Here is a 12,881-nt window from a genome sequence, read left to right as displayed (position 1 = left end):
TTGCATTTACAAGCAAAACCTGTTCCACAGTACAGAGCACATTTGGAAAGGTAGTTGGCTCTAAATTAATGTAGCATAAGAGCTGGCAGGAGATTGCACTCACAGTGCAGAAGAGGCCAAAGTCTGAAAATCTCAGCGAGTTACTCGTGAGAAGGGAATCTGAGCGATGCTACAGAAGGAGGGAAGCTGCAGAGGAGCCTCGTGCTCATTAATCACAGCTGAATTACACACCTTTCCACGTCTCCAGCTCACTGTCACATCGCCTTAAAAGGCCAGGCAGAGCAGTAGGGATGGGAACACACCCTGCACCAACACTTCGGGCAACGTGCCCAAAGCCAGTCCTTTGTTTATTGAGGGAGACAGCAGGCTCCGTGGAGCCAGGGCTTCCTTTCCCCACATCAGATTTTGGGGAACTTATTTTCAGAAGCATGAACCACATCAAGACGGGCACTCCCCACCTCTCTTCCCCTTCCTATGCATCAGTCTTAAGGGCTAAAGGAAATAGCTCCCCAACAAAAACAAAAGGCAGCAAGAGGGGATTGTTAACTGCTCTCTTCCCTGGTCTGGCCTAGGAATGGTCCATCCAGGGACCACTGACGACAGTGGTGAGATGAAACACTTCAGTCTGGAGTGAAGAAAGGACCTCACACACACAACAACACAAACAGGGAAGAAACCAAAAATTTTCATCAAAATAGGCAGAAGATCAGCCACCAAACCCATGAAACCTATGCTACATTTCAATGCCTTATATGGGAAATGCATATTGTAAAATCCCATTATTAGCTTATTTCCTGTTCAACTGTTCCAGACTTTATTCAGGCTCAGTTCTAGGAAATGTTTCACTCCTAAGTTCAAATTGCTCATGTCTTTCCTCTTCATCAGTCTGAATGTTTTTGCTCAGGATCACAGCTCTGCGTCAGCACCGCTGGTAGGAGAACTGGGAGATTTCAAACCAGGCACCTCCCGCAGCACCTGCAAGGGATGCTCAGCCCACGGCCTATATATAACAAAATGATATATTTTACTCCTGTTGTTTCATCAGGTCCACTCCATGCTATTCCTACTCACACTCAGGAAACACCTCCTCCACCATGGACACAAAACCTGCTCCGAGGCATCCAGGAGAAGCTTCTTCCTCTCCTCATTGTGAGCACCAATGCAAAGATCTACAATAAATTCTTTTGAAAAGCCTATGGACCTTATTCTTAAATCCCCCAAGCTTGTTTTTGTGATCTTACATAGCTTCAGCATTTCTCCAGTTCAAGGGACTTCTCTGCTGGCAGAAACCATCTGCCTGGTACAGACAAATCTCTGGAGCTGGTCCCTGTGCCAATGCTCCAGCTGGAACTGGGAGCTGAGGTTCCAGTGGGATGGGGAAACTGCCACACTGGTGGGTGTTGAACTGGAACAGCCACCGAGGGACTCTGTGTCCATGAGAGAAGTGCAGTTGTCCTTCAGCAGCTCTGGGACTGGGAATTCAGTGTGACAGGGGCTCGTTTGCCTCCCTCTGGTTTCCCCTTGGCTGTGCCGGGGCACCTCACTGAGCTCTGAGAACAGCTCTGCAGCCTGCAGAACATTTGCTGAGGAAAAGGCACTCTGTGAGGCAGTCTTCAATGTGATACATCCAAAAATAGGTACAACGCAGTGTATATCGATAACCAAACCAAAATGTGCTGTTTGAACAAACTGGGAAACTTTTCCCTTTTTTTAATAGAAATACAGAGGACATAACTACCCGCAGATTCACCCTTTCATCCTTGTTTTAATCCTCTATTTTATTTATAACTTAACAATTGACTGTACAAACAGTGCCCAATAAATTATGTATAGCACTGCACCCTTCTCCAAAATGTTCCTCATTTTATTTCTACATCACCTTTTAGTTTCATCAAAAAAAAGAAATAACCTCTTTAAAACTCACAGACTAAAACTTTCAGCTGACAGTGTAATAAACCCAAAGTCTATCAGCAGCAACAGCAGATTTACCCTGATACTCTGCTGTGCAGGGAAATATCAGTGTAAATATTCTAGCACCCCATATATGATGGGGTGAAGTCTTAATCTTATTTCAGTGAAGTCTTATTCTTATTAGACCAAGACTTGGGTTTTTAAGGAGACTTTTGGAGGACATGTCATCAAAAATTATTCGGAAGTACATAAGAACACAGAGACATGCAAGGCACCCAAAGTTACAGTGATGTTGATTTACAACTCCAAGGTGAAACCAGGTCATGTCTTTGATATAAATGTAAGCAACCAGTAATACCACAGCTGTCACTGAAAACACACCACCATGTTCCTTTTCTACTGGAGAATTACTGCTCTTAATTGATAGGCCAAGATGTCTCAAAGTGATTGAGTTGAAGTGTTTCTGCTTTTGGATGCTCAATTTGAGATTCATTAATCAGCAGATCTCCAATGATATGGATCAACAGGCAGCCTCAAAGTTTCTCAGCCCACAGGCTTGGCAGCCAAGAACTGGGCCTTTCAGAATGGCACCAAAGAAAACCACCCTTCTGGAAATTATCACCTCCTAAAGTACCAAATGCTTAAGGTCCATGCAGGAAATCTGCCTTTTGACTCAGTTCAGACTAAGTGTAGAATGGGTTTGGAAATTTTTCTTATTGCCTTTACCTTCAGTGTCTGAAATAAACACAAAAATGTCACAAGGATCAATATACCAAAATACTTGCAAAAGTTGAAGTATTTGTCCCTGAACCAAGCCAAAATCTGAAACTGCAAAATAACCAGACCTATTTTCCATCTCCCCAGTAAAGGTCTGATGCTGCATATTCAGTTCAAGCCATGTGTCCTGGGCCTGCACTGTGCAGAGAAAACAAAAGCTTTAAATACTGAATAAGTAAGTGGTGCTTGCTAAAGGCATAAACAATACAGACAAGGCCAAAAATATGGTCTGTTGTTTCTTCCTGTACCACACACTTGTTTGTAAGGCATCCAAAATCATTGTCTGGCCATTACAGCAAAAAACAGCCCTTACAAATACAGTGCTGCAACCATCCCACCACCAAGCAGAGACTGTAACTACAGCTCTGCAAAAGTAGCTGTATTTCTAGGGTTTGAAGGGTTTTTTAAATAATTAGGGCCAAACACATGCAAACGCATTCCTAACAACCAAATTTTTTTTTTCAAGCACAAGCAGGTTTTACTCCAACACAAACAGAAAGCCAGAAAATCAGTAGTTAAGTCTTCAAATGTTGAACTCCCATGATTTCATCTTCTGTCTGAGCTGCAGCACCAAGAACACAGCAGCCTCTGTCTCCTGCCCCTGCACTGTTGACACCGACCGTGCTCGCAATGCTGTGTGCTCAACTGATACGGAAATGGTGTGATTTTTAGCCAGGATTTTTATGATTGTGCTGTAAATGAGACCTGCTCAGAGGGATTTCTTTATTTTGTTGACAATGTATCATTTGCCCTCTTTCCAGATGACTTATTCAGGTGACAGATGAAGAAAATAGGGCACCGGTTCTGGTATTTAAGCTGTTGTTTCACGAGACTGCAACCAAGAGAGCTGCACTGCACTCAGCGTGCCCCAGGCTCAGCATCAGCACTTGGAGGGCTCTTTCTCACCCTCTCCAAAGCCAAAGACTTTGACAGGCTTTGCAATTTTTTTAAACCTTCCCTACCTCCTCCCAGAGGATCTCTATCTGGTCGCTCGTGGCACTTGGGAGTCAAGCATTTGTTCCAGTCAGAAGGTATCAGGGGCAATTTTTTGGCTTGGAAGTGTAGCTGCAGGTGGGACTGTATGTACCTGAATATCCATGTTTAGATCCAAAGGGGGACACTAGCAGGACATCACTAATGTTTTCCAGAGGCATTTCTGCACCTTGAATTCTTTTCAACCTTTCGATAGTATCATTCAAAAACAAATCACAAGAAAAGATTGTGAGCAGCAGAGAACATACAGGGAGCAGTGAACTAAGGCAGCAAAGTGAAACCAAGAAATGAGTTTAGACATGAAATCTCTATCTATTCAATCAAAAAATACCAGCTGTCTGCTTAGGGAATATCAAAATTTAGAAGACTTTTTTTAAAAGGTCAAAGATATCAAAGGCTTGCAGCAAGTTTTAACACATGAAGTGTCTTCCATGAGTGTACATGGAACTGCAAACAACTGCAATCAGACCTGGAACCACAGGGGCTGATCCTCTGCTGTCTGGCATCTCTGATGACTCCTGGCCACCTGGCCAGGTTGAGCCAATTCCCTTCTCATGCAAAGAAGGCAAACTGCACTCAAATCAATGAGACTGAAGCTATTTAGACCAGAAAAGGATCTATCACAGTGACTGCAGAATAAATATAATGAAACACTTTGCTGATTTAATTCCAGTAGCATTTTATGGACCCCATTTGCCAAGAAGAAAATGCCTGTGCTAAGAGGGAGCCAGTGGAGAAGGCAGGGCCAAGGGGTTCTCTTTCTCACGAGAAAAAGTGAGTGATAAAAATAAATCATCTCATCTGCTTTTACACCAAGGCCTCTTGGAGTCGACGTAGAATAGGAGATAGAAAAAAAAAATGATGTGCACTGTGGGTAATATAGCACTGGCAATAGGCAACTGAGAAGAAGCTTGTTAAAACAAAATGAGAGAAAGAGAATTCCAAGCACTTTCAGAACCAGACCATGGCAATGGCCAAAATAGGGAAACTATGTAAGACAATTTATCAGTTTCACAATCAGATTTCTTTCCAGCCCTTGCTGTGCTGAATGCATTGCAGGGAAGGAAAAATGGAAGAGACAAAATGTATACGTGTTAGGCAAAAATGGAAAATCCTCACTGTACCTGCAGGTTATAATTTGTCAAGAGTTCAATCAGAACAATTTCATTGTGCAGGCAGCCTCAGAAAGCCTTCAGTGTTTGCACTAAGCAGTTTTTCCTTCTTTTGCTATCTCTCCAGCAAAACAAAGCCAGCCCTGTGTTGTTGAGGACAGCTTTAAAAGATATGGAGCTGTTCTGGCATAATTCAACAAAAGACACGCAACGTTTTCTTGGAATGAGGCTGCCCTAGCAGCAGGATTCAAGTATTCTAAACCTTTCCTACTTACATACCTTTAAAGTTTAGTAAACAGGGCTGGTAGTAACTCCACCTTCCTTTAGGTGTAGCTTTGGGTACTGGCTGGGTACTATTTTAAGATTTCTAAAGTGGGGGGTGGGAGGTGGGGGTGCACGGGGTCTTCTTATGTACTGCTGAGATTTTCTTACGATTCATTTCCTGAAAAGACAACATCTTTCTAGCAATTGTTCTAACAACAGCTCCTCCTGCTCTGTCAGGATGAAGAGCACAAAATTTAAACCAGACTGGCTTCAATAAACATCTGTGTAGTGAGGGAATAAACACAGTACTTTACCACTGAATAAATTGCAAGGGTCTCTGCAGTGTGTAAGTACAAGGCTCCAACCCATACTGCTTGTTCCTAGGAATGCTGCAAGTCCTTGCTAATGTACAATACTGGAACCACCAGGAGCCACTACCATGATTTACTGACTACTGAGAATAAAAGCATTGTAACCAGGTAAAAAGAAAAGATTCCTTTTTAGAGGTATTTAAAATTAACAGCCCTGAGTTTACAATTGCTATAATCAAATATGTGGTGTGGCAGGCATGTACCTAAGAAAGAGTCAGCACTGAAGCCTTAACAAAAACATTACCCATCTGCTTTTGTTAATTTCTCTTCCTGTTAGGGCAGCAACAAATTAATTATAGCAGCATCCAAAGCTATTAACAATTTAGAGTGTTTAATTACTTCATTGTAATGGCTGATGATTAGTTATTATTACAATTAAGACATGCATTGATTTTACTATAATGATCATATAAATTGGACACGAGAGGACATTGTGAATGGCAGGCTAACACTAAAGCCCATGTCTGATTCCATAACATGCATTAAGTCACAGCTCCACGTAACTAACAGACACACGAAACATGAAAGAAAGAAATAAAAATTTATCAACTTCTATTTCTCTGAAGTATTTCCATTTCTACTGTTTTATGAAGTCCCTTTATAGGTTCATTAATTGTTACACCCAATGAACAGAACACAACTTTATAGGCAGAGCATCAATCCATTTTACAGGCTCTGTACGTGCCAATGGGTCACATCATCTTCCACGTGTTAACAGCAGCTTCCAGAGAGGGTTTCTGCAGGGATCTTCATCTGGAAAGCTGTCTGCATGGACTACTGCAGTAAGAGGTCAAAAAGGGGCCAAACAATGTGGCTCAAGAAGGGCAGGGCCCAATCCCACACCTCGCTTTGGCCTCCTTTCCTCTCACCACCCCTCAGAACCATCACTTCATTGACGTCACGCTGCCGAGCCTTGCTTGTACCACATGTGTCCAACGAGGCAGGGCTTGGTGGAAATGTAACTCAGGTCCACTTCTTACTATCAGCTCCATCTAACCTTTCCCAAAGCTGAGGGAAGACCCACAGTTCCCTCAGCCAGCCCCAGCTGCAGAGCCATCACCACTTGCACAGAAGCCCTGTGGCAGAGCAGGCACAGAGAAGGAACCTTGCACAATGTGGATCTTCAGCCCCATCCCACCTGGTGCCCAAAGCCAGGCTCAGGCACAGGACACCCCATCGAGCAGCCCCAGCTCCCCAGTGTCTTCCACAGCAGACCAGTTCCATAGGTTTCAACAATCTGCAGTTCAAGAACAACTGCAGGCTGGGCTGTTTCACCAGGAGTGTAGCCAGCAGGCTGAAGGAGTTGATTATTTCCCTCTGTTCAGCCCCCCTTGGACAGCCTGGAGTACCAGGGCTAGTTTTGGGCTCCCTAATACAATGAAGACACTGACAAACTGGAGCAAGTCCACAGTGGCCATCAAAATGGTCCAGGGCCTGGAGCACAGAGCAGATGAAGGGAAGAGGGAGAACTCTGTTTGGTCTCTTCTGAAAATAGGATCAGGGAGTTCTCCTTGCTTTTAAAACAACAGGCACAAATGGGAACAGAGGAAATTACCACCTGATCAAGAGGGGGAAAAAAATCCCAATGAGGGTGGTCAGACCCTAAAGAGGGGCCCAGGGAAGGGGATTGTTTCCAAACTGGGCAAGGCTCTTGGTGAGAGCAGCCAGCTCTGTGCAGCCTGGCTTTGAGCAGGAGCTGGGAGCAGGGATGTCTGGAAGCCCCGTCCACCTGCCGGGAGCCCAGGGCTTGGCACAGAGCGGCTCCCAGTGGGAGTGATGAGGTGGTCCCAGGCCCGGCCGCAGACACGGGGGAGGCAGGGGAGCGTGAGTCAGAGGCCAGCTGGAGCAAATCCCATGCATAATGCACGGAAAATATGCTCTCTGTGTGCTGGTGGGGGAATATCTGCCCTTCTGCGTGAATAATTGCAAAGAGGCTGGGTCCCAACTTCCCATCACTAATACCACTGCTCACCAACAAAGTCTGTGCATACCAGGAGGCCTTGAGTAGAAATTGGGCAACATGACTTTTCTCGGGAAAAATAGTTTGCTGAAACTGAGTATGTCTGTGAAAAATAGCTGATGTCATTTCCCATTTAAAATGTTTTAAAAGTTTTGAAACTGTCTAATTGTCCTACTGTGATAACTTCAGAGGATCTACTTTTGACAGTGAAATTACTTCAAAATAACACTTCTTAGTGAAAAGCTAAAATCAAAAGAAGGCATTGTTGAAAGTGCTATTTCAGTTGAACATGATCGTGTTTGTTCTCTTGTTTACTGTGTGTGAGCATTCTCAAGATTTTCATCCTGGAACTAAGATTCAAGATGAGGGACGAATTTAAATGCAAAAAGAAAAACAAACAAGCAAAAACAAAAATCCAGAGGAGCTTGGGTCAATGAAATACACTTTCTACTAGCTTAAAATGTACAAATATATATACACAGATATAGAGAAGCACACATACTAAACAGCACTAAACTGCTTCTTCCTGGCTTAACAGTGCTTAGGAACTCTTTCCTTAGCCTGCAGGTACTGGATCTAATGCAAAGACAGACATTTATGGAGATTATACACTGTAAAAACACAGCATTGCTGCAAGCACACTCTGCTGAGGCTTTTACCTCGGGGAAGCCCCAAATGCATCATTGTTTGAGGCAGAAAAGGGCACTGTAACAAAGTCAAAGGTGGTATTTGTATGCATTGGCATCACAGAAGTGACCCAGGGGAAGGCTCAGCACAACAACAAACCATGAACTGCAGACAGCGTGGGCCAAATTCCTGCCTGCTCTCACTGAAATGAGATTGGTGTATTTGAGCTGACTAAAGGCCCTTTAAGTCCCACACGAGTTGATGATTTTTCATTTTCCCCACAATTAAATACTTCCTCAGAATTCTGGAAAAGCAATGGAGGACACCATGCTGAAAAAAAATAAGTATTTTAACTTAATACTTGAACAAATAAGTGTTTTAAGTTAGTAACTGAAAGAAAATTGCATGTGGCTGGACTGGAACACACTACCACAAGAATAACCATCACCCCTAAAACAAGGCTCTGTTGTTACTAGCATGAAGCAAATTCCACCAGTGATAAAGGGTGACCACAACAAAGTCCCCCCATATTTGAGCAATTTATTCCTTCTGGTACTTCTAAATACCTTCACTCTTTAATTTCAAGCTCCCTCTTCTGGACTATCCCAATGAAGCTGGAGAGTCGCTGTGCACTCCTCATCCTTACTTCAGGAACCAGGTAACACAGCTGAAGAAGCCCTTGGCAAGTGGCCCTGATAGAGGTGACCACTGTGCCCCAATCTCGTGGTTACTGCAGCTGAAGTGATCTGAAAATATCACAGACTTAAAGAGCTGCCAGAGGGCTGCAATTGGAAATGCACTATTATGTGACCTCTTGGAGTAGATGATGGTGGAGATGTCCCTCAACCTGAATGAAATTACATAGATTTATGTTTTCTTGCACTCCTATGATTAAAAATTTTTTACTACAGAAAGTTTTATTCTAATAACTGACCCAATTTTTCTATTCAGAGCATGTCTACACAAAACCTGTTGCAATTGTGGAACTTGGACATGAACATGATAATAATCTATTTACTTTTTTCCCCCCACTCCGTGAAGGAATCACTTTTAATGGTTTTCTATATACATATGTAGGAAAATTAAATTGCATTTGATAATTACAATTGTTTCTACAAATCATATTCCTACTGCTCCTACACACTATTTTTATGACTGTCCTTGAGCACCTTGAGTGCCACAAGACAGCGCCTCTGCCTGGCAACTGTATCAGCACAAAAATAGATAAGAACTATTAGGTATTAGGCTAAAATCTTCACCCTTCCATGCCTGGTGGTCCTTGCTATTAACATAACAATCAGAATACTGCAAGGATGCTGAAGATGCTAAAGAATAACACAATGCTAAAGAAGGACAAGATGTTCAACGTAAGTGCAGTGGGGGGTTGTTCATGTAAAACAATTTAGCACATCAGGAAATTCCTTGGGTAATTCTGATAACACCAATATATGGGGCCACTGGAAAAGCTCGGGAGCAGTGAGAGAGCAAAGCCAAGGCTCTCTGTTGTACCTCCGAGTCCCTGAGCAGTGCCTGCTGCGAGTCAGGAGCTCGTGTGTGCTGCAACTAATCACAGAGTGTTTGACACGCGTCTCCCCTGGCTGACAAGCTCAGAGCATACGGCTGCAGCCATCTCCCACATCTTGCTTAATTAATTTCCATCCCTGTTGTGTGCTCCCACACCTGCAGATATCAAACAGCTGCCTGTAACAAAAACACTTTAACCTGTGTTAGCTGACGGGATTCAATTTAGTTTATAATTGGATGGGTAAATGGAATCATTATAAAAGAGCTGATAAAGGTTCTCTAGAATGAGTCAGAATGGTTTTTTAAAAGTGTGTAAATCTAGAGTTAAAGAGCTGATGAATAAAACTCACATCTAACGCAAAACCACATGTCCACAAGCACTTGCTTTTCTATTTGCATATCTATTATAGCTTACAGACATGTGCAAACTCATACACCCACACATTTTCCTTATGTTTTCCTTAAGTTCATCATTACTCCCCTTCATCTCTGATTCACAGCACTTCCCAGATAGAATCTTCTACAATAAAATGAACTAGAGATAAAATTTCCCCAGACAATAAATACTTCTTTTGTAGGAGTTCTTAGTGAACTATCACAATTAAGCAGTTTCATTTTTTACAGCTCCACTATAATTCAAAGAAGGAGCAAATAGAGATTGATTAGATCAGGCAAAACATGCATGTTTTCTTAAGTGGTCTGTGTTTGCAGGGCTCTGAAGGAAAAGGAGCTTTTTAAGCATGAAAAGCTTAAATCTGTAGATGCACAATCACAGACCTAAGGGCACGCTTTCTTCATACCCATGGAAATAAATTCAGACACCACTACACTGCCTCATTCCATCTTTCTTATTAATTCTCTTCCCGAGCCTTCACTAACCACTGCAATGTACATCAAAGACGTCTTGAAGAGACCCAGCAATATCCCTGGCAGCAACACCTGCTCCTTCCAACCTGCCAGCACCCCTTCCCCAGCAGTTCAGTGTGGTTTTAAAACCAGCCCAGCAGACTCTGCACTCACCTCTTTCTTCCGCATTCTGCTGCAAACATTACAAAAATCACGAGTGCCCAGCGTTCAATTCTGCAATGTAACGAGCACGGGCCTACTTTTATCTCTCCACAGTGATAGCAGATCTGGAAATCTCAGCTATGCTGGGCTTTCATTAGCATAGCTGGGATGGGAGAGGGGGGAAACAGTGTTGTATATGCCTTCCTGCATATCTGCAGGACATTTTTTAAATGCCTGGTTGAAAGGGGACATGAAGAATTCACTGGGCAGGCTGGTGGGTCAGTATTAACCCAGACCTGTGTGCTTAGTCTTAGTCCAAACCTTCAAACACCTTTCCTGGCTCTGCTAACTCTGTGTTTGCTTTCACGCTGGTATAATTTTGAAGCAATTTCTCAGCAGAAAGAATTCTATTTTATGGCATTAAATTAACCAGGACAAACGGAGCCCCAAAACAAATTGCAAAAGAAAACCTGCAGGAGTACATTATCACACAACTCATGTTGCTTCCTCCCAACTAAATAACCCTCCCAGTTTATAGATTTCTGTTTAATTTGGCCTCTGGCATGACAGAAAGGAATTTTTTGCCCATTTACACAACTCTATGAATCAAAGGTTGACAACAGTAAGCTGCTCCTCAGTCTGACTTGGAGGCGTGCACCGAAAACCAGCCAAGTGCTGTACTTGCTCTATCAGGTCTCACACACAAACCAGCTACGCTGAGGCCTGTAGCACACACATCCCTCTGGAAATGAAATGCTTCACAGCTCCTTCCCTCAAAGACCTGATGTATCAGCAGCTATAATTGCTCTGAATCTCGAATCCTGCCTGTGTTTGCTGCTGTGAACTGCTCCAACACCAGCAGTTTAAAATACTCTGTCTGTAAGCTGAGAACTGATTTCGGTTAGGTTTAAAAAATAGTTAAAAAAAAATAGATTTTGCTCTTTAAGGAACATACCTCCACTGGCTTAAGTATATTTTTTAATGTAGGGCAAGCAGGCTTTATCTGTGTTGATATGAAATTCCAAAATACAATAAAGAAATGTAGCAGAAATTTCTATACTAAAGCCCACTTAAAAATAAATCCAATTAAAGGGAATAAATAGGACAAGAGAACAACTAATTCCTTGTCTTTGCTTCTCTTCAAGGAATATTCATATAAATCCCTGGTCTGACATTTATGCTGTTTCATGTGACAGGGATCAGAATTCTCCATAGCACGATGTTGTTAAACCATTTACTGCAGCAGCACCTTTAAAACGAAAAATAGAAACCTCTCCACATGCACAGAACATTTTCTATAGGCTCACAAAGGGTTTAACCCTGCAAGCTTTTATCCATGTGAACAGTCAGCACTCTAAGTTGGAATAAAAGGAGTAATTTAATGAAAAGGGGGTGGTAGAATCAGGGATTTGGAGTGAGAATGTTCTGGGATGAAGAACATTTCTCTTATCTGTGCTGGTGAAGAGGTTTGTAATCATGAGTATTATATGTGTGCTTTGTGGTGCAGTAATAATAATAACAAGGAAAATTTTGAGCTTGGTGCCTGAATTAAGTAACTGCCCTGGAGGCCGCAGGCTGCTTTATTTTTAAAGAGAGGGTTTCACAACTCATGGACCAAATCAGAGCCTTCTTTACCTTTCCTGTGGCCAGTGGAGGTGGGAAAAGGCCATGAGCATTTAGACTCCACTTCAGATCTCACTTTTAGGGGGAGGACATCAGGAGGGACCCCAGCCATGCCTGAATGGCTCGAGGTGAGGTGCAGATGCAATGTTCCTGCCTAAATATCCAGGCAGGAAAGGGCAATGCCCGCATGTGTTGAGGGGCAACAGCCCAGAGAGGTCCACAGAGCAACACTCCTTTGGGACACCTCAGTGTGGAGCTAGACTGGGATGTTATCACACCAAATCAAATGCAATTAAAAAGGAAAACTTTAATAAGGACACTGCAGAGAAATTTCACTCGGTGAGGGTCAAAAGAGAGGGGAGGTGGAAGGCGGCGAAAAGTGCTTCTTAAATGGAGGAGATAAAGATGGCAGGAGATAAAAAGTCAGACAAGGTGGTCTAAAGGTCCCTGTTAACCCTAAACTCGGTGACAGATACAGAAAAGCAAACACCTGATCTCAGAAAGATTTGCTCTTACAAAGAACATCTTGAAAAACGGCCAGAAAAGAGGCAGCAATCAAAGCAATGCCTGGACCCTGGTAGTGGGTAAATACGTGATGAACCACACAGATATACATGGGTGCTAAGGGCCACCTCCCTTCCCACTGGAAACAGCGACTTGCACTCACATTCCTGAGATTCTCCTCAAAAAACACTCTCTGCAACACCTCCA

General features: G+C 43.0%; 1 protein-coding gene across 3 annotated transcripts in view; it reads right to left on the bottom strand.

Annotated features, from left to right (window-relative positions):
• The window catches only part of PRKAR1B (protein kinase cAMP-dependent type I regulatory subunit beta), a 92,825-nt gene that overhangs the window by 41,086 nt on the left and 38,858 nt on the right, over positions 1-12,881 (bottom strand). The window lies entirely within an intron of this gene.

Source organism: Aphelocoma coerulescens, chromosome 14 (assembly GCF_041296385.1).
Source record: "Aphelocoma coerulescens isolate FSJ_1873_10779 chromosome 14, UR_Acoe_1.0, whole genome shotgun sequence".
NCBI classification, from domain to species: Eukaryota; Metazoa; Chordata; class Aves; order Passeriformes; family Corvidae; genus Aphelocoma; species Aphelocoma coerulescens.
The sequence above is the reverse complement of the archived record's forward strand: the minus strand, read 5'-3'. Positions and strand labels throughout refer to the sequence as shown.